This window comes from Emydura macquarii, unplaced genomic scaffold (assembly GCF_026122565.2).
Source record: "Emydura macquarii macquarii isolate MOO-44397 ecotype Brisbane River unplaced genomic scaffold, CSIRO-AGI_Emac_v2 contig_1451, whole genome shotgun sequence".
NCBI lineage: Eukaryota > Metazoa > Chordata > Testudines > Chelidae > Emydura > Emydura macquarii.
The window spans coordinates 16,625,910-16,653,862 of NW_027131588.1; the positions used below are offsets into that span (position 1 = coordinate 16,625,910).

The window sequence follows — 27,953 nt, forward strand, 5'->3', positions numbered from 1 at the left end:
CAGCCTACAGTAGCCAGGATTTCGCCAAGGGCCAGCGCTCCATTTGGTTGGCGATCCCTAGCCCTGGCACGACCGCACCTGCCACACCTCAGTTATGAAAGTTAAAAAAAAATTGCTTGAGCCCTGGCCCCTCTTTCGTTGCAACCCCCACAGGAGAAAGGGCAGAGAGAGGAGGATGGGAGCCCGGGGCTGGGAAACTATTGACTGCTCGGAGCGGGGCCCAGGGAGTTTGCAGAGGAAGGCAGCGGTGGTGGTGGGGTGTCCCTGGCGTTTCTCCTTGGCTGCCTGGGAGAGCAGCCAAGGGCCGCTCCTGGAAGCAGGTGAGAGGGAAGCAGGGGCCGGGCACGCGCCACCGCTGCACAAAGCCCGGTGCCCGGCGCTGCGGGTCGCGCTCTAGCCCCGCCTCCCCTCCGGCGGCCTGCAGGCACGCGCCAGGTGGGAGGCCCGCGCGGACCGAGCCTCCTCCCTCCCTCCCGCCACGCCTGAGCGCGAGCGCTCCCGGGTCCCCTCCCCGCCTTGCGCCTGCGCGAGCCTGCTCTGCCTTTCCCCCGGGCGCTCGTCTTCTGCCGCTGCTGCAGGAAGAGCGGAGCCTGGAGCTGGGGCAGCGGCGGGAGGCGGAGAAGGAGGAGCTCCCCCCGGCCCCCCCCCCGTCCCCCGGCCCTATATACCGACCAGCAGCCCGCGGGCAGGCGCCCAGCCATCACCATGCCCTGGCTGGGGCGGGGGGCTGCGGGCGGCAGGCTGCATGGATATTGCTACTCCTAGCTGGCCAGCCCGGGCAGGGAGCAGAGCGAGGAGGTGAGTCAGGGGCAGCGCTTGGGATGCTGCCTGCCGGGATCCAGCCGGGAGGGGAGGGGGCAGCTCTGATGCATTGGCTGAGGGGGGAGGCAGATTTGGGGGGGGGGCTTTTCCTTTCATGCCCGAGCTGTCCGGGCAGAGGGAGCAAGCCACCGCCTGCTTCCCCGGCAGCAAACTTTTAATTCTCCTTCCCTCCCCTCGGGGGACCAGGGGACAAAGGGGCTGAGCAGGGCGAGGGGGGCGCTGGAAGGAGAACACGGGGGGGTCGTGGAGCTGCAGGCATGGCAATGTTTGCCACCTACGTTGCTCGCTCGCTGGCTGTGTGGGGCTGGGTCTCGGGGGAGCGGGGGTGTATCTTGGGGGCCCATGCATGTTTGCATGCGTCTTTCTTTGTGTGTGCCCGACTCTCTGTGTGTGTGTGTGTGTGTGTTGTGGGTCCGTTTGTGTTCCTCCCCGTGTTGGGGTGTGGGGCGGTGCACGGGAGTGACCCTCAGGCGCAGGCAGGCGATCTGGAGGCATGTTTGCGCCTTTCTTTGTGTGTCTGTTTGTTTGCGGTTCGCGTGTGTGTCTGTGTGCAGCTCCGGGCTGCTGACCCGTGTGGGTCGGGGTCGCTGCGTGGGAAGATCCGTGTGGGTGGTCTGCTGCTCTCTAGCAGGCAGCGGCTGCATTCTGCTGGGAGGAGGGAGTCACGGCTGCCGCTGGGACATGACGCTCCCTGCTGCTCTGTCCCAGCCCCAGAGACTCCGTCCTGTGCCTCCCCAGCGGCTTCGGAAGTGATCTGTGCGCCGTGCCCCACAGAGGGGCTGGGCAGTGGGGCAGGAGGGGACCCTCACTGTTTCGATCGCTGCTCTTTCTGTGCATGTACCACAAGCGAGCCGTTGAGGTGACGCGTGGGTCACTAATGGGCATGAATGATGAGTTAGTGAGAGGCATGTTGAAATCAACTCCAGGAGATGAAAGGAGCTGGAATCTCCCCTAGAGGCAAAATGAGCTGGTGCTGGATGTGTTTTTATCCTTAGGATGGAAGGGCCTGCGTGAGCGTGTAGCATATATTGGGGACCATTTCCCCTCGGCTGTCGTTTCCCCTAGCTTTTTTCTTTTTTGCTTCTGTGAATATCAATAGAAAAAGCGAGGTGATAAATATTTCCTCCATATCTTTAAGATGCCGATGAAGACAACATGAGAAGGGAGTGGCTCCTAAGGAATATAAATACCTATGTTTGTAGAGATGATCCCTAAGATGTTTTCCTCCTTGGGAACCAAGGACTGAGTGCCCTGACCGTAGAAAAGATTTCAGTGCATAAAGCCAGACCCTCAACTGGTGCAAATCGATGTCACGCCACTGAATTTAATGGAAGTATGCCGATCAACATCTGCTGAGCATCTGGCCCAATTGTCTCTTTTAAATGGGACAATGTGTGAATACTCTGAGGATGGGAAGAAACTTCCTGGTTCCTGCAGTGGAAGGAAAAGAAGTGGGTTACCTTCTCTAGAAGAGAATGGTCCATTGAGAGAGAGAGAGTTGTGTGTGAGCAGTGGACACCATGTTTCTATCACTGTATTTCACCCAGCTGTTTCTTCCCAGATTGTTCCCTTTCAACATTTGTCTGTTCACATGTTGAAACATACCACACACTGAAGCACTATATAATGGATAACCCTCACCCTCCAAATGTCAAAACAGAGACCACCCCCACCAAAATCCCATGTTTAAAAGTCACTCCAGGTGTCACAATGGACATGATTCTGCCTCTCTTGCATAGCCAAAACTCTCACTGGCTTTAATGTGAAGGTATTTTTCTTCTAATTTTAGGGAATGGTGTACAGGTCCCACTGGATGAGTGATTCAGAAATATTTATAGTAGGAGTAATTGTGCCCTGCTCCTACACAGCAGAGTAGGGGGGCCTGGTACAGATCTTGGGGATGGTTGCATTGGACAGAGAGTCTGCACATGGCTCTGCCCCGACATGCTGTTCAGCAGCACAGTCTAAGCAGAAAGGGGGTGGGGCCGTGCTATACTTTGTAAAGGTCTGATGCAGCATGCTCAGCTCCCTGCATTGGTAAAGAGGAGCTCTGGAGGAATTATTCCCGAGTACAGTTCCATCTAGGCCCTCCTGCCCTGGGGCTCAGAGCTGACTCTAAAGGCCCAATGTAGCCTGAAATGATCGTCATGAAGTTTCCTATTTCTTTTAATAATTTCATTTCTTTGTTGTATTTCTTTCCATTTCTGTGAAGGCAAAAGGTGACCGTCGAGAAGCCCCAAGTGCCTTTAAAGTGCATGAACACAGAAAAGTATGAATGAACTGTACAATAGGGGGATCTGAATTCGAGTTCCCGGCTAGCAAAGTCCAATGGACAGATCCTCAGCTGATGTAAACGGTCCTAGCTGCAGTGACTTGACACCAGCTGCTCCTAGAATATTTCAGAGTAGCCTGTCCAGACTTTGCCTATACTGGGAAAAAGCATGGTGTCAGAAAACATGTTAACCAACACGTTTGAGCTAGAATGACATTCAACCTCATTTTACCCTTAGCTTGGATGTGGACAGTGGAGTTTAAAAATGTGTTGACTATCTGGACAAAATTGTGTTGAGCATCGTGCTTGCTGAAATGTGTTAGTGAGCAGGTTTTCAATCACGGGGCCCTTTCCTAGCAGAGGCAAGGTCTAAGAGGAAAGAGCAGCTGGTAGGACACATTGACTTAACAAGTAGTCTTTTGTGACTATCATCTGGTCAGGTATGGAGCCAGTTTCTCTGCCAATGGCAGTTAGGAAATATTTAGAAATGGATCAGGAGATCAGTCAAAGAGGAACTTCCATAGTAGAAAAAGGAGGGGGTTGAAAATACATTTAATCACACCATAACTGTTGCATTCCCTAATTTTCTTTGCTAGCTTTGCTAATCACTCAGTTGTTTTTTGTTTTGTTTTGTTTTGTTTTTGTTTTTTAATTTCTATCTCTCAGCTCATTTTCCTCCCTCCTACTTCATCCAGCAGCAAGAGTCTGGATGTTGAATTTTGTGAAATCTCGAGCATTTCCATAACAACGAGCTGTGATGCCATTACAGAATCAAGTAAAACATTATTTTTTTTTAGTTTAGATAGAGTTTTCCCAGTTACAAAAGTCTGATTTTCATGAGCTTTTCTGTGCAAATAATAAAATAGCAATAAAGATAACAATATTTAGCAATTATATAGCACTCTATGGGCCCGATCTTGCAACTGTATCCTCAGGACTGGATCCTTGCACTGAGTCCATTGACTCTAGTGGGGCTCTGTGGGATGTCCAAGCCCTCTTGCATAGGATTGTAGAATTCAGTGCTCAAAGTAGTGTGCAAAAAATAACCAATTGCATAGAGTTAATTTGTGTTTATAAACATTCATGCTTTATTTCGCCCATGAATATACAGAATGTATTCAGAAACCACAATAATAAATGGTTTAAAATTGCTTTTTAAAAGGTACATTTAAAAAGTCAGGATCTCCTACTTTCCTATCTAAATAGAATCTTAGTTTATTAAATTTGGCAATGAATTCTGTTACTATTCTGTAAGGAAAGCAAGTTTGGGGCCTGGGAGAGAGGGAAGGGAAGCAAACATCTTTCAAAATCCAGCCCAAGAGGATAGAGTCCACATTGCTTTTTCTGTGGCTTAATGTTTTTTAAGGGAAATACCTTCAATATTATACTTCTTTTTCTCCCCTGAGGACCATAAATTTTTTGAGAACAGCAGCAGTAAAGCAAGGAAAAATTCTGAGATTCTGGTGACTTTATAAATCACTTCAGCTTCCCTCTGCTGGGTTATGTCAAGAGTAACTCTGAAGAAAATTAAATTTTGTTCTCATTTATTGACAAGCAAACCTAATGAAGTCAGTGATGCTGTGTAGGTGTGAAAACAAAATGGTTGTATCCTACAGGTGTGAAGACCTTCAACTTCCATTGGGCCAAATCTTGAAGTCCTTGCTAAGTTTTTACTCAGTCCTTATTCAGATAAAAGTCCCATATGCTTCAGTAAGGAGTAAGTCCAAGATTTATTCTATTGACTTTGATGGGAGACCAGTGCTTATCTTCTTTCAGAATTTGGCCATTGAATCTCATGCACCTAAACCTGTGAGGTGCTGAGCACCTTCAATTCTTGTTGTGGGAACAGTGGAAACAGGGCATTCAGCTACTTGCAGGACCTGGCTCCGTATCTATCTACATCTTGTGTTTTGTAAACCCAATACTGAAGCCTACGCATAGCCAAAACTTTCCTTGACTCTTTAATGGGAGTTTTGCCTATGCAAGGACTGTTAGAATCTGGGTGTGAATATAATATCTGTGGACTCAGTCCTGCAGTCTTTGCATGTCCAAAACTCCCTTTGATTTCATTATCTTTTTATGACTATCCATTTTGGGGGGATTATCTTGTATTTTTTTAATGTTGAATGTATTATTTTAATTTTTTTAATTTTTTAAATTATTTTAATTATTGCTTCAGTGTGAAACTGGTGCAACAACTTTATATTTTCTGTAGATTTACATATTTTATACAGTATGTTAGCCGTCTTTGATTAGCCCTGGAGTGCAATGGCATTTTTCATAAATATGCACTGTGTCCCCCTCCAATATCTTCCTTTCAGAACACTGTTGAAACTACAGCTGTACTAGTCCTGAAGATTTATACCTTTGTGTGTGTGTGTGTGTGTGTGTGTGTGTGTGTGTGTGTGTGTGTGTTTGTGATTTCCCACTGCACCCCCCCGCCCCCAAGTTTTTAGCTAAAGGTTTTGATCCTGCAACCCTTATTCCCATGAATGATACCCATACACACCAGTAGAATGTTAACTCATGTGAGTGAGGGTTGAAAGACTGGGTCCTCCGTCACTCATTTCTCTGAAGGGTTGTTTGGGCTTACGTGTTATTAGGTACCATTTCCCCAAATCTTCATCTATTGAATCTCTTTTGGAAGGCTGTTTTCCACTGGTAGAGTGATGCAAAACAGCCTTTGTGTAAATTGGAATCAGTCCCTGTTTTAATTGACTCATACCTTGGTCTCTACTCCTACCCAGTATAAAGATATATGCTATATTTAGGCGTATTTCAACATGCCCTATGCCACCATGAAAATGCAAGATTGAACCTTTTGCTTGTGGCTTCCCCAGACATCTGTGACAGTGGAGTGCAGCAACACACATCCATTGGGGAGTTCTTGTAATATTCTTAAATGTGTATGTAGCTTTTATTTTCTATAAATACATGCCTTATATTTCTCCCATCTTCCAGTGTTTCCCCAAGAGATGAGGTAATTTTTCTTCATTCAAATAGAGATATTCATATTAAAAAGTATGGAGCTTTGCTAGTGCAATATATAGGGCATCTTATAGGTTCTGATTTGTCATGTACAGCTAGATCCTGCAGGTTACATTAAAAATAACACATAAGTGATTGAAGATATAATTAGCTGGAAAGGGGAGAGAACAAAATGTAATAGACAGTTTTTATCAGTTATCCCACAAGCTTAGTGCTCCATCATTATTCTCATTTCCTAGCCAGCCCTAGAAGTAGCTTCCAGGTAGCCCCCCATACACAAATGTGCTAATCATCTATCTAACACACCCTCTCTAGGGGCCCAAGAAATGGAATAAATGCAAGACCTGGCAGTTCACACCATCACTAACAAATAGAACTGTATCCACAAGGTTTATATCTCTTTTTATATTTCTGACAACAGTTAACCATGATTTCTTTGGACTGAAAGAAAGGTTTCTGTTTGTTTTTAGATGTCACTTTTACTCTCAACAGGCAGGGTGTCTAGATTGCCATTCTTCCTACATTCCTTTAAACCCCTTGTTTGAATAACTCTTCAAACTTAAGATGTCTTTTGATTTTTGTTTCTTCTTTGCAACGATGTAACAAGCAAAGAAAACATAGGAGGACCAATTCCTGCAGGCCTTGCTTGGAAAGATCTTCCCTGGAGGGGAAACATTTGTGACATTTAAAATATTAGTGGCACCTCTTATTATTGGCAAAGATACAGTTTGCCAAGTTTCTAGAGTAAAATGACAAACACAGAAGGGTATGTGTGCGTGTAATATACTGACTCCTAGTTTACTATCTTTGCTTTAGAAGAATGTGATCATTTTAAAAATTCATGGGGGATTAGATTCACCAAAGATCTGTGCACCACTTCAGTCCCATCTCACCCTATTTTGAGCAAGGTATAAGCCTTGTGCTAGTCTCTGCAAGGGGCTGAACTTCATCAGTGATGATTCCAGCAAACAGTTCCATGTGTGCAGATGTTTATGCTCACGTGAAGCCCCACTGAAGTGAAGGGGACTCTGCACAGGCTCAGGATCCAGCCACCCAAAACAGCTGGTCTACTGGGACCATGTTCAGTAACTTCACTGAGATCCTACCATTGCAATTACAGTTTAAAGCTGTTTTTTTTTTTTCATGGTTTTTTTTTGTTTTTTTTTTTGTTTTTTTGTTTTTGTTTTTTTAAATTATCACTTTGCTGATATACCAGTGAACTAAACCAGGTCAGAATTCTGGTCCCGAGACCATGAGTTCAGATGAATGAAAGAAAGAGAAGGCAGAAAATCAAATCTGATGGAAATGCACATAACTGTGTAAGGAAATTGCATCACATTCACATTCCACTGCATGCTTCTGTCAACCACACTTGTAGCATATTCACAGAAAACAATCTGAAGTACATTTGATTTTCTCATGTACAATAATCTATTCTGTTTGTTCGGTAATTGCTTTCTGCATTTTGTATCTTGTACAGTAACTGATTTTTCTGCTTGTTGAGACCCTCTTCTGCATTCATTGTACAGGGGCCTCCTGCAAAGTGAAAACCAAAGGGAAATTACAGCTCTTTTGTTGCTGGTTAAGGTATTCAGTAGGAAAGTTGGCTGGATTTTATGAAATTATATGTGCCAGGATTTCTGGGGACTCCAATGAAGAGCTGTTCATGGAGAAGAAGGGGAGAAGTAGAGGGATGGAGACCCATCGTAACACAGTACATCTTTTCTTCCCTGCAAACCACTAATCAGATTGAGTGGGGCAAGGAACTTGCCTGATGCACCCATGGAAGGTGTGTTTGCCATTTTCAAATGTGATCCAGAATTGACATGGAATAGTGATGGCATATCTGCACAAATGCAGTTAGAGAAGCTGTTCTGATGTTCTCCTGAAGGAATCTGGTCCCTAGCAGGTCAAACCTAATGCTGGTTCTCTGGCATACTTCCACTCATTCCTACCCGTTAACCTGGCCCCGTGTCCATTCATAAAATACTACAAGGAAAAGTATCAGCGTAGTAGAGGAGAGCATGAAAAATTCTGTCACTATAAGATCATCATAATGCAAAGCAAAACAGGTGCCATTTGATTCACTGTAAGGATCACATCTCTTGGCATTTCTGAGCATTTCACCATTGATGAATTCCCCCCTTCTGTATTTCCAATTTAAGTGCTCAGAATTCTGCAGGCAGAGAGAGGAAATATATGTGCACATTTTGAACAAGGCCAATTGCGCACCTTTCTAATGTGCCGCAGGAGATTTCTCAGACGAATCGAGATTTTTAATAAGCTACAGAGCCTTTCTACCCTGGGTCACCGGTTGGAGTATAGACCAGGAAAATGAACATCTGGCTGGTGTTGGGTCACCAGTTCAGTAGAAGTTGATTGGTTTCAGTTGCTAGTAGAACGATATCGGTATCACAAAACCTGCCACCACAGTTGGCACCTTTCTTGGCAGAGAAAACAAGGACTGGTTTTGCATAAGGTTGTCAATTTTTAAATTCAAGGTTGGATGTTTTCCTGAAGGATGTGCTCTGGGAATTATTTGTGGAAGGTCAATGCCCTGTGTTATACTGGAGGTAAGACTAGATGATCACAATGGTCCCTTCAGGTCTTGGAATCGATGAACTCTGCAGCCTTTCATCCTTGGAGCTGCTTCTTGCAGGTCCAGGTTGAGACAGATCTGGGAATTATTTACTGCCGCTGCTGCTCATACTGAACTTGAGCTTCTGGATCAGAAGACGCCAGTCTCTAATGGTATCATTCTGGCACTGCATTTACTCTAGGGAAATACAGGTCTCCCCTGTGAAAGTGCAAGCCACCAACTGCTAAAGTTTTACAATGTTGCATCACTCAGCCAACTACACCTCTGGCATCTTGAGAGTGCATTTCATTTTATTTAAAGAGGCATAAGGGGCTGTGCCAATGTACAATTTACCTGCCCTTAGTGGGTTTTCCTGATTATCAACATATCTTCAGAGATCAACAGAATAAAAGCACAATTCAGGAAAGCCATAGCTTCCTGAGGCCTTAGGTAAGGCAAACAAAGGGGCTGTAGCCTATATCTGCCCTACTGTGTGCCTGGAGATGACTTGCCGCAGCCAATTTGAGTAAGTTTCGGGGAGATGTCACCTACATCTGTCTAAGCTTTGTGGCCGCAGAGTCATCTAGTGTGTTAAGGACCGAGCACCGGAAGTGAAGGAGCTTACAGCAGGATTCTGCGGCACCTCCAGCATTCCCAGTAGGTAGTGGGTTGTGGACTGCACCCATGTGGCAACTGTGATCCCCTCCAACAGATTCAGTGGCATGACCTGAAGCATTGTCACAGGAGTGACAAAAGATACACCATCACACATGAGGTTGCCAAGTACAGTACATCTGCTTCAGCTACCATGCACATGCAGTACATGAAGCCAGTGACCCATAGATTTGAAAAACAGTGTGGAAAAATTCTGACATCTAATGTTAGATAAAGGCACAGGCAGTTAAAAGAAAAGAGAATGAGAGATCTGTTGATGTCCCCCTAGGACTTCATCATTCTTTATCGAGAAATAGCTTGAGGCCACATGCATCTGTCCTGCCAAGCCCATGTAGGACAAATGGAATACACGTATCTAATACCGCACCTGGACCCACCCACAGTCTATCATTATATTAAACCAGTGGTTCTCAACCTATTTACCATTGTGGGCTGCATCCACACAACGTATGCACTACCTGTATGGTCCTGAGACTGTCACATGGGTCACAGCTGTGTGCTGATTGGGCTGCAAGCGGTCTGCAGGCTGCAGGTTGAGAACCATTGTGTTAAACTCACTTAGGGATACTGAAAATGAATTGCACAGCGCTTACATCACCTGGCCGGAGACATGCAAGTTGTTTCTTGGTTATCATCAGTGCACAGTGTTTCAGCATGAAAGGCAGTTTCCCTGCAGCAGGAGGGTACCTTGCATGAGAACTGGTTGGAGGAAGATCCAATACCGGTCATTCATTCACAGCAAGGCAAAGGCAATTTTGACTAGATCTTGATTGGAAAATGTTGTTGTTGTTGTTTTTGGTGTTCCCCGGTCTCCCCACCTCCCCCAAGGAAAAATTTCATTTTCCACCAAAAACTGAAACGTCAAAAAGTTTCAGCCCCAAACCACTCAAAACTGAATTTTTCAGCTGAAAAATTCCATTTTTCTGGTGAAAATGTTCATTTAGCCAAAAAACAAATTCCCATTTACAAAAAATAGAAGAAAATTTCAGCCAGCCCTAATTTTGACTCATTGAAACCTATTTCTCCTGCATTAAGTGCTTTTATTTTGTTCTGATTTTTCTTTGTTTTCTTTTGGAAAGAATCCGTGGGCTACTCTTGTCTCCTGAGGTTAGCAGAGAAGGTTCTGCTCTTGACTTTGATCTCTGGAGCAGTCGTTGGCATAGGGTTCTTAAGACAGTTAGAAGAGATAAGAGACCCTAGAAGATGTGCCATGACCCCATCTATTCGATTTGTATCTAGTTGTGTTTCATTAGTTGAAGTTCCATGAACGGGTCTTTATAGGTGGTCTCATGTGTCTAGTGAAAATGTAGTGATAACAAATGGTCTTTAGGGGTTTTATATGGCCAGTCAGGTAGCTTCAGTTGCACTGCTCACTCCTATTGGTACATTCGTTCTCTCAGCAGAAAGGGAAGCGGGCAACATGAGAATCAACAGAAGCAGTTGAACAAGTAGGAAATGGAAGATAGACAAATGCAATCCATCCAAAAGATTATAATGGTTTCGTAGCATGTGCATAGAACTTGTTACATATGGACATAGAACATAGAGCAGAGATTGTCCTTCCATTAGATAGAGGCTTTTGAACTGATTTTTTAATTTTTAGCAGGGAACACTGTTCCTAGAAACACCTAAGCTCATTTTGCTGAGCAGTACAATCTTGAAAATGCACATCAACGTGAAGTAATACAAATGGCAGGATAAACAGATTGTCGCCGGAAAGGGCCTATGCCAGAATGACAAACCCAAGTACATATTATATCAGACTAGATTACGATGTTCCCTTCTGATTTTGAAATCAATAAATCAATGAGTCTATGAATTACCGTCTCTCAAGAGCTCGTGTTATGTTTGTTCACAAAACATGGGCAAAAGGCTTTACTGTGTATTGTTTAGGCCAAGGTAATTGTAAATAGGCTTATTGATGTGTTCCCAGCATTGATAGATTTGCATTTACTGTCCTATAAGTCTGCATTTTTCAGTACAATAAAGATCTGCAGTTAAGAGTAGCCCACCAAATCTAAACCCCATCTTTTTGGAAGTAATATTGACAGAGTGTTTTAAGAAGGGGAGGGAGCTGGAGCCATTATGAGATCAGCTAACTCATTTGTAGCAGGATCCCATTCAATAATCTCATGCAGCCCAGTAAGCACTTACAGAACATCCAGAAAAATTAATTACACTGCCTACTTCATTATTTATCAAATGACACTAGTGCTTTGTATTCCATATCAGGTTAGACAAAATGACTTAATGGGGGTATGAGCACCATACCGGGTGTGTTTTCTTGATAAGAGCATAAGTCAGTTTAATTATCTTATTCTGAATATTTTCTGACTGGACTTTGGGATTTATATTATTTATCTGTGTCCAAAGCTGCATCAAGACATATATCAACCTACCTCAACTTAGTTAGCAGAGTTGAGCCTAGGAGGGCATGAAGTGACAAGCGGTCTTAGAAAATGTTTGTGCTTAGTGATGAATCAGTCTGTCACGCTGGCAGCATCTGATGAACACATTAATGCAGGTAAGCTGCCATCTTCTTTATGTTCATCTCTGTCCCTTGGGTTGTTGTGAAATTCCAGGGTAAGATTGATGGCTGAGAAAGGAGAATAAATAAGCTTAATTCATAGTAAAATAGAGTAAAGATAATATGCAGCTGCGGAAGTGAGAGCTTTATATTGTTGGCATCCCAGCTGGGTTTTGCTTTGTCAACTTGTCAATAATGATATTTCTGATTAAATTGGGGCTTTGTTCATTAAGTATTTGAGAATTGACTGTGTACTTTTAAAGCTCATCCTGTTAGTTTTTAATTAACATTTCTATTTGACTAATGCTGATCCTGCTGGGGGACAGTTTTTTTTTTTTTTTTTTAAATAAGTTTATTGTTCAGAACTTTCCTTGCTTAACGTGCCTTTGTTTCAGTAGTATCATAGAATCGGATGACTGGAAGGGACCTTGAGAGAGCTTCTAGTCCAGTTCCAAGGCAGGGCTAAGTAATAGCTAGATCATCCCTGACAGGTGTTTGTCTAACCTGCTCTTAAAAACCTCCAATGATGGAGATTCCACAACCTCTCTAGGCAATTTATTCCAGTGCTTAACTACCCTGACAGCTAGGAAATTGTTCTTAGATAACTGATGTTTTCTTACGTTATTAATGTTTCCCATCCCTTTTATAAGAGTCCAGTTTCATTTATCTTAACAAGTCTCCCCTCCTGCATCCATCCATTTATATAATTGAAACTGCTTTTGCCACTGTCATGAGTTCACGTTGATGGATGTATCTCACCTTTCTTGAAGATGACTTAATTTGATCATTGGGTTCTTGGGCACATAACTCAGGAAGATGGCTTCAAATATCCAAAGACATGCTTGTGCATCAGAAGCTTGTGCAACTTCAGGTCAACAGAAGTTGGTTACTGGATAAATTATTCATTATTCAGTCCTAAAGGCTGTAGGTAGGTGTGAACAACATCGTCAGCAATAAAAATTTGACTTCTTTGGGAATGGTAATTGTCTGAGAAGCTGAATAATTCGATGGGCAGAGATTGCATTTAATATCAAATTGTGAATTCCTCCACTGGGCATATCTACCTCTTAAATCCCATTTAAGTCCTATGCGTGGATTTCATCCATGTGCAGAGATTGAACAGAAGGGCTATGTACCTTTAAATGATATTTAAACCCTGTTTGCGTAAGCCTATTGCTAAATTTCACTCTGGAGCAGGTAGGGAACAGGAACACAATTTACAATAGTTTCATACAAAATGCAGTTTAAGATTTTATTGTATTGTGAAATAATGCAAAACCATGGTTTAAAAGCTGCCATCCCCTCAGCTTTCTACTCTAAAGAGGAGCAGTTACTCATTACAAGGTAGAATACAATGTACTTATTGCTAGTAGAATTATTGTCTTCATCTTAGGATATTAGTTGGCATAAGTAATAGAAACATGAATAACAGAGATCCCTATTATTATAGAGTATACAACAAGAGAAATAGGAAAGGCAGAATGAAGTCTGTGCCGTGTGTGTGTGTGGAAGGGTAGGCGAATGAGTTGGGAGACAATAAATTGTGTATTAATTAGAGAAGAGAAAACAGAACCCTGTGGGTCCTAAGCAGAGCATGCCTCAAACTACAGGAGAGAAAAGCACACGGGTCAGTTTCACCTTCCACAGGTGGTTCAGTTTCGGAATCAGGGCCAAGTCAGGGAGATACTGTGGTGATGAGGGCTATTTAAGTACTTGGAGGGCTAGATTATGACAGGGCCTTTCATGGCTGCTCAGGATTTGGGGGAAGATAGAAGGGACAAGGTGTGGCATGAGTCTGGCGCTGCTCTAGCCTGGCCTTCAAGATGGTGCAGCCTGCTCATCTTCTTTCCCCGGGGCTGCTTGGGATCTGCTTCATCCCTCATCAGGCGTGCTGGGTTGCAGTGTAGCGCCACACTGTCCCTAATGCAGGAATGAGCTAAAAGAACACTCTGCCTTCTGTGTTCAGTCTTCTTCTTTCTCATTATTAATCCTCAAAAGCGTGAAGGACTCCTGCAAGAACAAGCCGGCCTTGTTTATCATCCACAGCTTGGCCAGAAACAGGGGGGACATGGAAACACAGGAATCCCCTCTGTCAATTACATCTTTCTCAACTGCATGTGACATTTTCCCTCTTTGAGTTGCAGGGTTCATCAGGAAAAGAATTAATGTCCTGTACGTTAATTTCAAAGAAAAATATCACATGATTTTCCTGCACCAAGGATCAGTGTGACAATTGCAGAGTCCCCGGCTCTACTATCACCTTTTCAGTTTCTTTTTTTTCCACAAAATCCTACTTGCAACATATACTCTCCAGGATTATTTTTAACATTCAGACCCGTCAGAGCAGGGATTTTATTTTACACGAGATCCATCCATTTGCTCCTCACTGGAATTTGGAAGATTCATAAGATTTGCAGATCTTATTTGGTTGTCCAGTTGTCCCAAGGGCTGACCAGTCCACATTCCCAGTTTCATTTGGTTTATTTGATCTCTTGCTAGTCTTTCCTCTTTCTTTTCTCGTTTGCTGTTAATGTCTCCTGGGGGCCGGATCCTGCAAACAGTTGCTACAGGAGGTAGGAAAAGCAACCTGGACTATGTATGAAAGTTAGTAAAGTTACTCTTGGTAGTAACTGCAGGATTGAGCACTAGATCACCACACTTCCCTGCTGAGATGCACTGTGGAAAGCTCATGCAACGGAGTTTCCACCTTATTATAAACAACCTGGAACTGGCTTTCTAAAATGGTTTGCTTTTGATCTAGTTCAAAGCTTCCAGCAGTTTTCTTTTGGGGAGCTCTCTGCTGCTGAACTGAGGGAAGGGACCAGGTGGGTGAGGTAATACCTTTTATTGGATCAACTTCTGCTGGCGAAAGAAACAAGCTTTTGAGCTACACAGGGCTTTTCTTTAGGTCTGACAGAAGAAGAGCCAGTTCCACGGCATCTTTGCCCAGGGTAAGGGCAGAATGAGCGCTCAAAAGTTTTCAGCACTTTTCTCTTTGTTTTTAACCCCCGGGCAGCTCACGCAATTCACATTAAAGCTCTGGTTGGGTGGAGCTGCTACTCTGAAGGTCGGGCCTGCCGTGCAAAATGTTGTACATGTTGTATGTACTTTTTAGTTACGTGGTATTACTATGAATGAACAGTAAACATGAATATACTATCTATATCTATATGCATGCACACAAAATAATAGTTTAAAGGCAGAAGGAACTCCAGGACGATCTTGTCAGGCCTCGTGTCTAACACAGGCCATGGAATTTCATCCAGTTACTCCAATATTAAGTCTAATAACCTGTGAGTCACTAAAGCTCAAGCTTCCAGTCTTGATAGAAATCTTCCAGAAAGGCACATCTCTATATCCATACATAGTTCATGGCCTAGATCCTCCACCAGTGTAAGATGTAATGCCATTGCAACAATCAATATGGCTATACCAATTTACACTAGCAAAGGATCTGTTGTATATTAATGTGTGAAATGTGTCCCTTGGCTGATAGCTTGCACTAGGCCTATGCATCATGCAACTCCCAATTAGGTGGGAGTTGAGCAGTACATAGGCCTTCTGCTGCTTCTCTGCTAGGGTGACCAGATGTCTCGATTTTGTCCTGACATTTGGGGCTTTTTTCTTATATAGGCGCCTATATACCCCCCCGCACACCCTGTCCTGATTTTTCACACTTTCTATCTGGTCATCTTATACTCTGCACAGGGAAGAATTGCACGCAGTGTGAATGGTGGTCCTCTGTACCTCAACTGCTAGCTCATTGAGGCTGAGCAGTGAGGTTAAGAGGAACTCAGACTCTGAGGGCTTGTCTGTACTCATGGTTATACCAGCAAAACTTTGTTGCTCTGGGGTGTGGAAAAACGCAAAGATAAAAGTTTTACCGGCACAAGCGCGAGTGTAGCTGCGTTATGTCGGCGGGAGAGCACCTAAACGAGTCTCCCGGCAACATAGCGCTGTCCACACTCGTGCTTATGCAGACAAAACTTACATTGTTCAGAGGTGTGGGGTTTTTTTTCACACTCCAGAGCAACAAACTTTGCTGGCGTAACCGCGAGTGTAGAGAAGCCCTCAGTTGCTGTATTTCTTTCAGAGATTGCTTTTGATTCATCAAAGGGGATCTCCACTCTGCTGATAGACACCATCGACTCACTCTTGGCCATCACCGAAGTCCAAAGGATGAAAAGGAGACAGAAAATAAATTGCAAACTGAAAAATGTAGGCTTGAGTGTAAGGCGTCTGTATTTCAAATAACACATTGTGCCTTTTTCATGCTTCAGAGCAGCCATGCTTCAAGACTTCTTCTTTATTACAATGGCATCTCTTTCATAGTTTCATAATATTTCTTAGATCCTGATCCCTTTGACGTTAATGGCAAAACTCCCGTTGACTTCAGTAGGGCTAGCTAAAGTTTGACTCAGTACGTGCACGTGTTTGTCAAGGAACCTACTAACCAGGCATGATTATTTACACTGAACATGCGTTTTATCTTGCATAGGAAAATAATGATAATTACTGATTTAGGACCTGCTCCTGTTCCAATGAAGTCAATAGGGGTTTTGCCATTGTGCTCAGTGGAGCTGGATTGGGCTGAGAGTTGCTGGAATATTTCACTTTTCAATTTCCCTGCATGTTTACATCTCATTTGCACTAAGGCCCCTTCACAATGCAGCCCTTAGTATTTATTTATAGAAATTTTTATTGTACACATCACCGCAGAATGTGAATGGCTTTTAAGAAGCCCTCGCACATTAAGCAAATGTATAAGCTTTGGTTATTGTGTTCCAACTGTCAGCATATATTTGTCGGTTTTTTCTTGTCAGCTTATTCTTCATTTCAGCTGTCTTTATCTTTGGCCTGAGAATCCGACTGAAAGATGATAGAAACCAAATTCGATTCTCTGCCACAAAAAAGCAGGGTAAGACCATTTTAAAATGCACTGCCATGCGTTGGAAGGCCTGTAGTGTTGGCAGAATTCTTTAGGAGGTTTTGCTTGATAGAGATTTGACTGGAAACCTTATTTATTTATTTTTTTTAAAGATGCTAGATTGATAGCCATGAAAGGAGTATAAACTCTCATGCTCTGGGGCGTAAGCCAATCTCTCACTGATTTCAGGCTGTTAGTAAGAAAGTTCCCTCTGGGAAGGTTATTCCCTAGTGGCCTATTACAAGTTTTCTTGCACCTTCCCCTGAAGCATCTGGTCCTGGCTGCAGTTGCAGACAAGATATTAGACTATTAGCCACTGCTCTGAGCCATCATTCCAGGTCCTTAACTGAAGTCTTCACCTAGGCCTTGATTCTGCAAAGTCTTAAATTCATGCTTTTAACTCCAAGTGTTGTGGGTGAATTCTATGGGATTTTGCCATGCTTGAGTATTTGCAGGGTCAGAACCTTAGTCATGATCTGAGCAAGTAACCTAGAGGTGAAAGTTGTTTAAGAAAGCATGTGTCTGCCAATAATGTAAGGTGTTTAGATTTTGAATTTCAAGTTCCCGTTCATTTATTCGTGATCAGAAGCAGCAAGAATGCAACAAAGAGACAATAGATTTGGCCTGATGTTTTAGCCCATTTTTATGATTGCACAATAGGCTTGTCTGAATCTTTCTGAGTTACACAGAATACACAATCAATTTGGAAGTTAAAAAGGCTTAAATTAAAAAGTTTAGCTGGACTTAGCTACCTTCTTGTTAAAATGACATCTGGATCTAAGATAGTGTATGATTGGTTTTCTGCTAATATTATAAACCAGTTATAGATGTCTTCTAGACCGGGTTTAAATTTTTGTAATAAAAATGTTTTTCATCAAGAAAATGGCCTTTCTGAAAATAAAAAAAAAAAATTGCCAAAAAATTAAGAACTTCAACTTATTTTTAATTTAAAAAAAAATTATCAAAACCATAGACATTTTGTTTACAAGAAAAAAAGGTTTTGTTTTGGGTTTTTTAGAAAAGGAAAATTTCTATAACCAAAATGAAAATCACCAATAACTTCTTGATTTGATTAAAGAATGTTGGTAAAAATAAAAGTGGATCTGTTCGAACCCTGTGAAATGGAAGCAACTTTGAGTTTGAGGGGTTTTATTTTTCATTAAATGTTTTTTTATTTTTGGACCAGCTCAGTTGTTATTCTGTACTGTATAGTAAAGCCTTCTCCACAGCACGGGGGGGAGGAGGGCAGGGTGCTCTTAGGAAGCAGAGACATCTTCTGTTCATTTAACACAAAGTGAGTCTGTTGCTGGACATAGCTGTCATGCAGTTCCTCAGATGAACAAATACTTCATGTGGACGTATTAACCACTGGCAGCTAAATTGTTTCTGCCTTCCAAGGTCTGTGCTCTTCAGATAAAGACTGGGGGATAAGATATCTCAGCACTCTATTTTTTTTTTTTATCATCTCTTCCTTGTCATAGCTCCCTTTATCCCTGAATATCTACTCTTTGACCTTTTTTCCTCCTGCAGGCCCATTAGGTTTAGCTTTGCGAATATTATTTTCTGCTGACAATCAAGTTCTTCCTTCTACAACCAGAGCCACATTCGTATTCTTTTCAATTTACAAGGCTGCCTTCTGCTCTCACTTACAGAAGTTCAGCCCCTCTGAACTCACAGAAAGGAGAGCAGCATTTGGCCCTCTGTATCCTGTACTGGTTTTCCCTTGCCTTTGCTCCTTTCCTTTGGTGGTGCAGGACTGCGGATCAGTCTCCTTCCTGCCTCTTAGCTCTAACTTATTCCACTTAGGTTGCCATTTTCCTCTGCTGAGGCCACAAAATGAGCCATCCCTTTTGTGTCCTCCTTTCACTCTCCTTGCTTGCACTGCTTCTGTGTGGCCTTCTATTCTTCTCACACCCTCTTTGTGACACCTCCAGACTTTGCTCCTTCAAGATCTTTATTATAACACAAAGCGCCTAAGGGTGGAGTAGAGTCCATAAGTCTCTCTTAAGAGATGTGTGAATAAACTAGAGCATGGGTCTCAACATGAGGGCCATGACCTGCATAGGACTGTGAACAGTTTTCAAAGGGGTCATGATCCCGCTCCCTTTCTTTGCGGCAAGATGAGACAAGCTCGCAACTTTTTTGGTGGGAGCTCAAAAACATTTTTCTATTGGTGGTCATGATTATGGGAAAGGTTGACAAGAATGAATTAGTTGACAGAAAATCTTCCCCCCTCTCCCCCAACTCCAGGCAAAAAGAAACTAAGATGTCTGATAAACCTCGGCTTCCAGTCATACCACTTTTCATTGCATTCAATCCCTCTTCCTGCATTTACATGTTGTCTGTTTAGCATGTCATCTCTTCAGGGCGAAGGCCTTGTTTTCACACATCTGTAAGGCACCTAGTGCACTGCCGCTGATCAATAGTAGTAAAGGTGCGGCTGTTGTGGTCCGCTGACCCTCAAGCGCTGCCTTCTACAACTTCTATCATCGCACAAACCCTCACCTTTGGGCTCACTGGGATTGTGTAGGTGTAACCGAGAACAAAAATTGGCCCTTTCTTTGACACACTTGGAAAGCTTATTCGACATTGAGGACTAATGTACTTGTTATGCCTAATTGGCTTCACGATGAACATTTCTTCTCTGTTGGTATGCTAGTAAAGCAAAAGCAAGTAATTTGCTACCATCACTATGATGGATAGTCCAAGGAGACATGGCTAATTTCATCCTCTGGACTGGAATCAAAAGTCCTGCTTTGGAAACGAAGGGCCAGATAGATCTGAATGGGAAATGAAGGGCTGAGCTCAATGGAGATGTGCCAGTTTGCGCCAGTTGAGCATCCTGCCCCAAGTCTCTCAGAGTTCCTGGCACCAGCAGCAGTGCTGGTGGAGAAGTGGAATGAGAGCATGGAACTGGAGTAGTAGAATACACAGTTACACTGTGCTAAGTCTGGTTTTGACTGGATAACAGGCGGTAAATTACTACAACAGCACAGATCTTCTTTCTCCTCAGTCCCTGAGAGTAACTACTTGGTCTACTCTGGGTTTTTTGTTTTTGTTTTTTGTTTTTTTAATTGCTCATCTCTTGGTTGTGGTTGTTCATTTGGCTAATTAGGATTTCTTTTACAAGTTTCTTTTCTAGGTCATCTGCACCCGGTGAAAGGAACACATCACTGTATATTGCCCAGTAATAAGTGGATGAAGTATCTTGTACCTGTTTGCCAATTTATTAAGGGCCATTTATCACCCATGTTTGCCTTGTGATTATGATGTCACCTCATGTTACAGAGCTCTATCTCACAGTCCGTGACATCCTATGTACTGCATGTAGATTAAAAGAATGAGCTGGCTTTGATCAGTATCATCATTTGTTGCTGCCTGACTGGCTTTTTCTTAGGACTGCTGATTTGATACAGAAACTTTCCATTCACAGACTAGGGGTCAGGCTAAGACATCCACCTCTTGCCAATGCTAAATGTCAATTACTAAGGTATGGAGGAGTCTTCTGGTGTTGAAAAAGCTGCCTTGAGCAAATGGAAGGAAAGGAAGAAAAGATTCTGCGCAGTCAGTCCTTTGCATTTTAAATAAAGGCGGTGAAATGACAAGTGTACAGATGTGTGCACATGGCAATGTAATCTGGCTGGCTGGTTTCAAGGCTTGTGATATGATTATGAAGAAGCTCTCCTTGCGTCTCTGTGGACACTTGGTAATTGGTATATGTTTTCTCTGCCAACTTTAATATCCATTTCATGTTCTTGTTTCAGTTCCTCATTCGCAGTCCTCTTGTCATCCTTGCTCTCACAAATGTCCATCATGTTTTCTTCCCATTTGATCTACTGAGTTGCCTTATTCTCAGTCCAGTTGTATAGCAGTCTGCACGGCAGAAGCCCTGCTGTTGAAATTTGATTTGTTGGCTAGCTGGGGCTGGGTTGCTAATCACCGCTGTTTCCAGCAGGGCTGCATTTTACCAGCATTCTGCATTGTCTCCGTAGTGTAATATAACGTCGCCCCTTTTGACCTGAGCAGCTAGTCAAAGTTTGAATCAAATAGCAGGAAACAGCTTCTCTTGCTCACATCCCCAAGAGAACTTCTTTCAGCCTGCACCGCGGACCCAAAACCATGTCACCATGTTTCTTCCAGGGTCAGCCGCCATGCTTTTAGTTGCTCCTTTTAGGCTCTCTCCCCGCCTTCAGTTTCTTTGTATTCTGCCTCCCCACTGACCCCGCCACAGTACTCAGTCAAAGCTCCAGGGTGGGCTCACATGCTTCGTCTTAGATGGGGCGTGTGCTAACTGAAGGGTGAAATCATTCTCAATCAGTATCAGCCGCACAACAATGTTTCAGCCAGCTCATAACAATCATTGACTATAGGCCCTATTCCTTTTTTACTCACTCACATCCCATTGACGTCAGTAAAGTCAGCGGATTTCTGACAGAGTAAAGATTCAGTATGGATTGCACAGTCTCACCCAGACTTCGTGCAGGACTATGTCACCGTGGCATGACTTGCTTTTTCTGCCTTTGTGTCCTATCATTTTTAATGTCTTTTTTTTTTTCTGTCCAACCCCCTACTTTAAGGGAAATTTGAAAGATGCATGTGTTACACTCTTAATCACAAGATTCAGATTTTCAAAGAAAACCATGGTTATTCTGGGGATTCAAACCTCTTGCTTTAGGAGCGTCTTGCAGCCAGAGACCTCCTCATTGCCCAGCTACAGGTCAGCCTCTTTTTCCAGTGGCAGCACATATGCTGGATACACTGCCCTTGCTCCCTCACTGTGCCCCCACCTTGTTCTTAAAGGGGCAGCTTCCATTTCTTACTGTATAATTTCTATCCCCACTAACAAAAATATAGACGATAATAAATATTCAACATTATGACTAAATAAGAACAATATAAATCTGTAAAATGTCTATTCTGGGGATCTCGTGCATGCTTAATCACTCAAAAATCAGGAAATGCAAAAGTGAGAGTTGCAAACTCAAGGCATCTCCTGCACGATGACTGTACTCACCGTAGCTAGCTGTTTTGTGAGCCTCGTGGTCCTGACAGTGCTTGGTTGTTAGGGCAGGCCATTGGTGCTATTGCACAGGGGCTGCATGAAGTGAGGAACTTCCAGCAATAGCAGCCACAGTGTTAGTAGAAGGATGGTCTTTGGGTTAAGTCATTGGCCTATGAGGCAGGAGATCTGGGCTCAATTCTTGGATCTGCCACGGACTGCCTGCATGACCTGGACAAGTCACTTAATCTCTCTGTGCCTCAGTTCCCCATCTGTAAAATGGAAATTATAATATTACTACTTGTCTATTTAGATCACATGTTCACTGGGGCAGGGACTTTTCTTTTACTATGGGTATGTACAGTGCCTAGCACACTGCGGCCGTTGTTTTGGTTGTGGTCTCTAAGCATTGTTGATTTGTCTTAGTAATAAGAGCAGCAATAGCATCAACAGCAACAGGGTGTGCTGATGAGCCAGGGCCTGCTGGTTCGTCTTCAATATCTGCCGTTCCTCCTCCTCCAGGGCCTAATCCCTGCTTTCTGCATCCCATTCAGGCTCAGTGACACATGGCACCAGTGGACAGACAAGTGACACCCCCTCCTCCCCCAATAGGCCTCCAGTAAAGTTGGAAGGTTCTCCCTGTCATCCCTTTTCCTCCCTGGAGTGCAGCGCGGCTCCTCTGTCACCCCTGGGGATGTTGCTCCTTATCTGTTTCATAGAAAGGAAGGAGAGGCCGGTAGTGAAGGTGCTTGCTCGGAACTTAGGAAATCTGTGTTCAGTTCCCTGTCCTGCCGCAGACTCCTAGTGTGACCGCAATTTTTTTTTGTTGGTTTTGGCTGACGTTTTTCTAATATTTGAATTTCCATCAAAACTAAGAATTTCCCCCCGGAGACAAACCCCATGTTGTTAGCCAGCTCCCTAGAAGAGTTTGGATTCATGTTCTGGGAAGGATGGTGCAGGCTGAACGCCGTCGCTTGGATGTGGACAGGAAAAAAACAGGCGCGCTGACGGATGCCAATTCATTTTAAAATTCGAGTCGACATCCATGTAAAATGTTTTGTGCTATTTGTCCAGCTTGCCTTCGGCTACCAAAGTCTCCAGAATAACAATTGCAAGTAAAAGGTTCAGTAGGGAACCTGAGAGGTTTTGCTTTGCATTAAAACTAATGAGGATGTGAATGGAAAGCTTAATGGTTTGCCCTTTTCCGCTGAAACAAAGAATATTTTCATTAGGAACCAGGGATGATTACTGTTAGTGGAGGGGGTTAAACACAGGGGGAAGCAAGCATCTTTCACTTGCAAGGAGTTTACATTCCCATAATTGCAAGAGAACATTAACATGAGAGCAGCAACATTCCTGCATCCGAATGGGAGAGAAAAACAGACAGTTGGTAAATGACCCAGTGTGTGGGAGAAGCAACTTCTCATTTAGGAGCTAATTTGAGGTGCTTACTGCAGCTTCATTTGCAGATGTGAAGATTAGACAGGAACATGCCGTTAAGGTAATTTGTGTATGAAACTTGCCTAGTGCCAAATTGACCCAGAGTTTGTACTAACCTGCCTGCCTGCAAAGTCGATTTAAAATCCACATCTAATGCCACAAATGCAAGCAAAGTGAAAGAACCATGACAAAATTCCCACTGGCGGGTACCACCAAAAACTTTGCAGTGTTACTGTGCTGTTGTGGTGTTCCATGATGAGATGATTGATATAATGGAATGTAGCAGTTTGTTTAAATCCAATCTTAATTTAATGTAAAGTATAAATACATAGCTTTGAAAAATGCTATGTATTTATACCTAAACTTCACAAGACTTTTAAGCAATTCAGATCTTCCTTAAATTTGAAACTTTTGGGTCTCTGCAGGTAAAGTTCTGGGTTTCTCTTGTGGCTCATTTGTTAATGAATAGTAGAGTCCTTTTTAAAGCTTGCAAATTTGTGTTTTGTTTTACAACAAGGTTGAGTATAGTTAGTCTTTTTTCTGCAATATTCTGCAAACCTTTTTACATGTACGCATTTTTAATTTCATTCAAATGAATTGTGGACTCTGACTTTTTAGTTATATTTAAAATCTTGCCTCTTTTTGCACTGATGTTTGCCTTTGTCAGTAAGCCAGTCTGAAAGCCAGACATTCCACTAGCAGAAAGGTTAAGTTCACAGTCATCTGTGTTATTCACTCGGCTCCTACTAAATGTATGTAGAGAAAAACATTGCCAGAAACAGTTGCTGCTAAAACAGAAATTGAAGTTCTCATTCTCAGCAGTGGAACACGAACTTCAGAGGGGTTCATAAATTCAGTGGGCGGATTCCTAAAAGCTCAAGATTTGTTGCAAAAGAAACTAGTCTGAACTACTCACCCAAGCCACAACTGAAAAGGTGGATGAGGTAGGTAATTTTAAAAAAAGTATTTATGATGGAACTCAGCTAAAAGAGATCAGGCCAGAGTTTTCAAATTTGGTTGCCTAAATCTAACTTCATATCTAGTCACCTAGGTAAGCGTAGACTGACCTTTTTCAAAGGCACTGAACAACCTCATCATCTATTGAAATCACTGGGACCTGTACGCGCTAAGCACCACTGAAAACCAGACCTCTCTTACTTAGGTATCTGAACATGGCATTAGGTGCCTCACATTAGGCATATAGGAATGGGTCTGTGAAGAACTTTAGAATTGAGAGAATTTAAAAAAAAAATATATATATTTGTCTGTAAAATAAGCCACTATGACATAACCCCCCCTCCCAGGAATCCTTACTTCTGAAGAGAGCATTTACTCATCTTCTATCTTTTTAAAAAGTTAGATAAAATTACATGTGCAAACTTTGGCCCCAGCTCAGCAAAGCACTTTCTTCCTTGCTTAACTTTTTTAACTTTAAGCATGAGTGTTTAGTATTTCCCTTGGAATAACCAACAAATTATGTATTTGGATGTGGTCATATTAGATTATCATAAGGGAGCCTTTTGGCCATAAAATCAATGGATAACACTTCAAGTGCGGTTCTATTCTGAAAAATGACTAAGAATAATTGACATTTCATCTGCCTCCTAGGTATATTCTTTTCCGTTTTCTTTAGGGAAATGCTTGTTTTTACTCCTTTTTTCTATTAATTATTTGTATTGAGGTAGCACTTAGGAGCCCTAGTCATGGACCAAGACTCCATTGTGCTAGGCACTGTACAAACACAGAACAGAAAGATGGTCTCTGCCGCAAAGACCTTACAATCTAAGTATGGTGAGAGAGAACAGTTGGATGCAGACAGATGGGAGACTACAAGGAAAGAATGAGACCATATTGGTCAGTGTGTTAGGTGGTGGTTTCAGAATACCTGAGGCCTAACCATTGTCAAGTTGTTTGTAGGCATCATGGCAAAGGAGGGGTTTTAATGTTTATGGATGTTTACAGGGAGCTGCTCCCCAGTCTGAGGGGCAGCATGGCAGAAAGCCTGAAGATGCTTGTTGGAAAACGCTACCAATGACACTCCCGCAGAACCAACGCAATTATTGATGTCCTCCCTCTGCAGCGGTGTACCATGGGTCTCTGGCGCCTAGGGGCCAATACATGTATTTGTGCCACCCACTGTTGGTGGCAGTGGCAGCAGTGCCCCATGGGGGGGTCTGCGGGCCTGTCTCCCGCTCTCCCCCACTCCGCCTCTGCTGGGGGGTGGTGGGTGCTGGGGCAGCAGCCTACACCCAGGCGCCGGTTGGGCCCTCCTTGGAGGAGCCACCCCTCTGTGACCCAGCCAGTGGCTCCTTTGTTGCGCTTAGTGTGGGGGCAGAGGAGCCGGTCACAAACTCTGCTGGTCAGAGTTTTTGGTACTGCACCTGGTTGGCGCAGCCACGAGAGGGATGTAAGTTGGGGGGGGAGGGTTCCTCCGAGGAGGGCCTGGCCGCCCCTCCTTACCCCCCAACCCCTCGGTACACCACTGCTCTGATGGATCCTTGTCTTCCCACAATAATGGGTTATTGCATTTCCTTCCCAAAATTGAAGAGTTCAAGCTGTGCCAAGCCCACCCCAATAGACAAAGAATAGCTATTGTGCTGTGTGTTGCACTGATTCTGCCACGTAGCTGTGTCCTAGTTCCCTCCAAATTCAGGGAGTAAATTCCCCAGGATCCAAGAATTTTGTCTCCGTTGTCCCTGAATATATGTGGATTGACACTACTGTAAATATTTGCTCCCGGGCATCTGTTAAATAGTTGGCTTGAACTCTTAAGATTAATTCTGCTCAGATGTAGAGCTAAGCCAGAAAAGTTTTCCCATTCTGCAAAAGGCTTCAAGATTTTGAAATTCTTTCCCTTCCTACACCGAGACCAAAAGTTGAAAACTTTTACAAACTGATAATCCAACGATTTATTGTTTTGAATCAAGTCCGTCAAAACATTTCATATCAGTCATTTCAAAACATATTTTAAGGTTTCAACATTTTAAAATATAAATTAACTAAAATTTCTAAACTAAAATTGTTGTGAATCAAAAAGTGAAACTTTAGAATATATCAAAATGGGATGTTTTGACCATTTCAGTACTTTTTTTGTTTCAGAAACATTTTGAATCAGGATTTGTTGATAACTGACCCTTTCATGTGAACAAACAATTGAAAAAACATTTGGTTGGAAAATTCCTGACCATATACTGAAATGCACAGTCATGAATGTAGAGTGTTGTGCAATTTCAGGTTGTCCACACACACAAGCAAACTCAATCACATGGTCTGCTTTTAGTAAGCCCACCGGGCCTGATTCAGTGGTACAAAAATAGGGCTTTTATGTGTTTCTCGTAGTGGCACAAAACAGCTGAACACCCAGGTTCGGTATAGGATTCCCTCTATCTAAGGGATTCTTGGGTGGCATGGGGCCACGTTAGTGGCTTGTGTGCCATCATCCCCCTGGTCCTAGCACATATGATGTGACTCAGGATAAAACAACACCCAGAGATCCCTAGCTGCAGTAACAACCTGTAGGAATTTGGACCAAAGAATTGGGTCTCTGGTCTTTTGATGCAGAGTAAAAATTTGTTTTAGAAATAGGATGTCTGGAAAATGGCACCTTTTCTGTCAATTGCTGCATCCGTCTGTGTCATGCAATATCGCTTCACTTTGTGTAGCAGCAAGCCGCACCACTTCTTCAGCAGGCTGCATCCTGTTTTTTGTCAGATAAGTCTGTTCTCAGATGTTCAGAATGCATCATCTACAATCACAGTGGGGTACAACTGATGACATCCAGGTACCCTTATTTCTCTTTTCTTTCACACTCTCTTCTAGTGTTGGGTTTTTAGCCTTGTTTTGTACCCCTACAACATTTTCAGAAGCAGATTTCAGCTTCTGTTAGTGTTTTAAAAGTACCATTTCTATGTTCGGGCCCAAGACCGGTACTGCAAGGTGGATGAAATCTGATGCTAATCAAATCTGTGGAGTGAAAAGATGTGCATGTTATACAGTCAGGCTGAGATTTTTTTTGGCTGGTTAATCCCCATTAAAATGAGTGGCATTAAGTGTCCAACTCCCTTAAATTCTGAAAACAAAATCCTAAAATACTGTCTTGTCTTAATTCAGTTTTTGTCTATAAACTCCTAGTTTACAGTCCAGTCAGGTGTTAGGCCAAATTCTCTCTTCAATTATGCCCATGCAACTCTATAGGAATTATTTTGGGCCAGTTTTTACACTCTTTTATACTCCATCATAACTCCAATGATTTAAATTGAGTTTCTCTGGATTTACTCCAGTGTAACTGACAGCAGAAATTGGCCCATTCTATACATGTCCTCTTTCAAAAGGGGAAATGTAGAATATTTCCTCTCTACCTTCATCTATCTGTCTTCGTTCTTTCTGTATTTATTTTATGTGTCTTTGAATGATGGACATATACAGGCTTATGGTAGGAAGAGCAAACACCTTAAGAGAGAGAACGTGAAAATACAGGGAGTTGTGAATGAAAGATGCATTGGAAATCTATGTAGGAGCCACAGAGGGATAAAGGTAATTTTGGTTGAAATTTTGCTGACCCATGAGCAGGTCTGGCATAAATTGTCAATGGACCTATGACATTTTATCCAAGCAGAGGATATGCCCTTAAGCTTAAGGGCCGTGTTAGTTTTTAATGAACTCCAGGAAAGAATAATGACCAAAATGTTAATAGAACGTTTTCCAAGCAGTTTTAATGGTACAATT

At 43.0% G+C, this 27,953-nt stretch overlaps 1 protein-coding gene across 1 annotated transcript in view; it reads left to right on the plus strand.

Annotated features, from left to right (window-relative positions):
* Positions 1-666: 666 nt before the first annotated feature.
* PLPPR1 (phospholipid phosphatase related 1) overlaps positions 667-27,953 on the plus strand; it is a 155,692-nt gene continuing 128,405 nt past the window's right edge. Inside the window, exon 1 of the mRNA XM_067553254.1 lies at positions 667-798. The gene's annotated coding sequence lies outside the window, so the exon portion shown is untranslated. The remainder of the gene's footprint in view (positions 799-27,953) is intronic.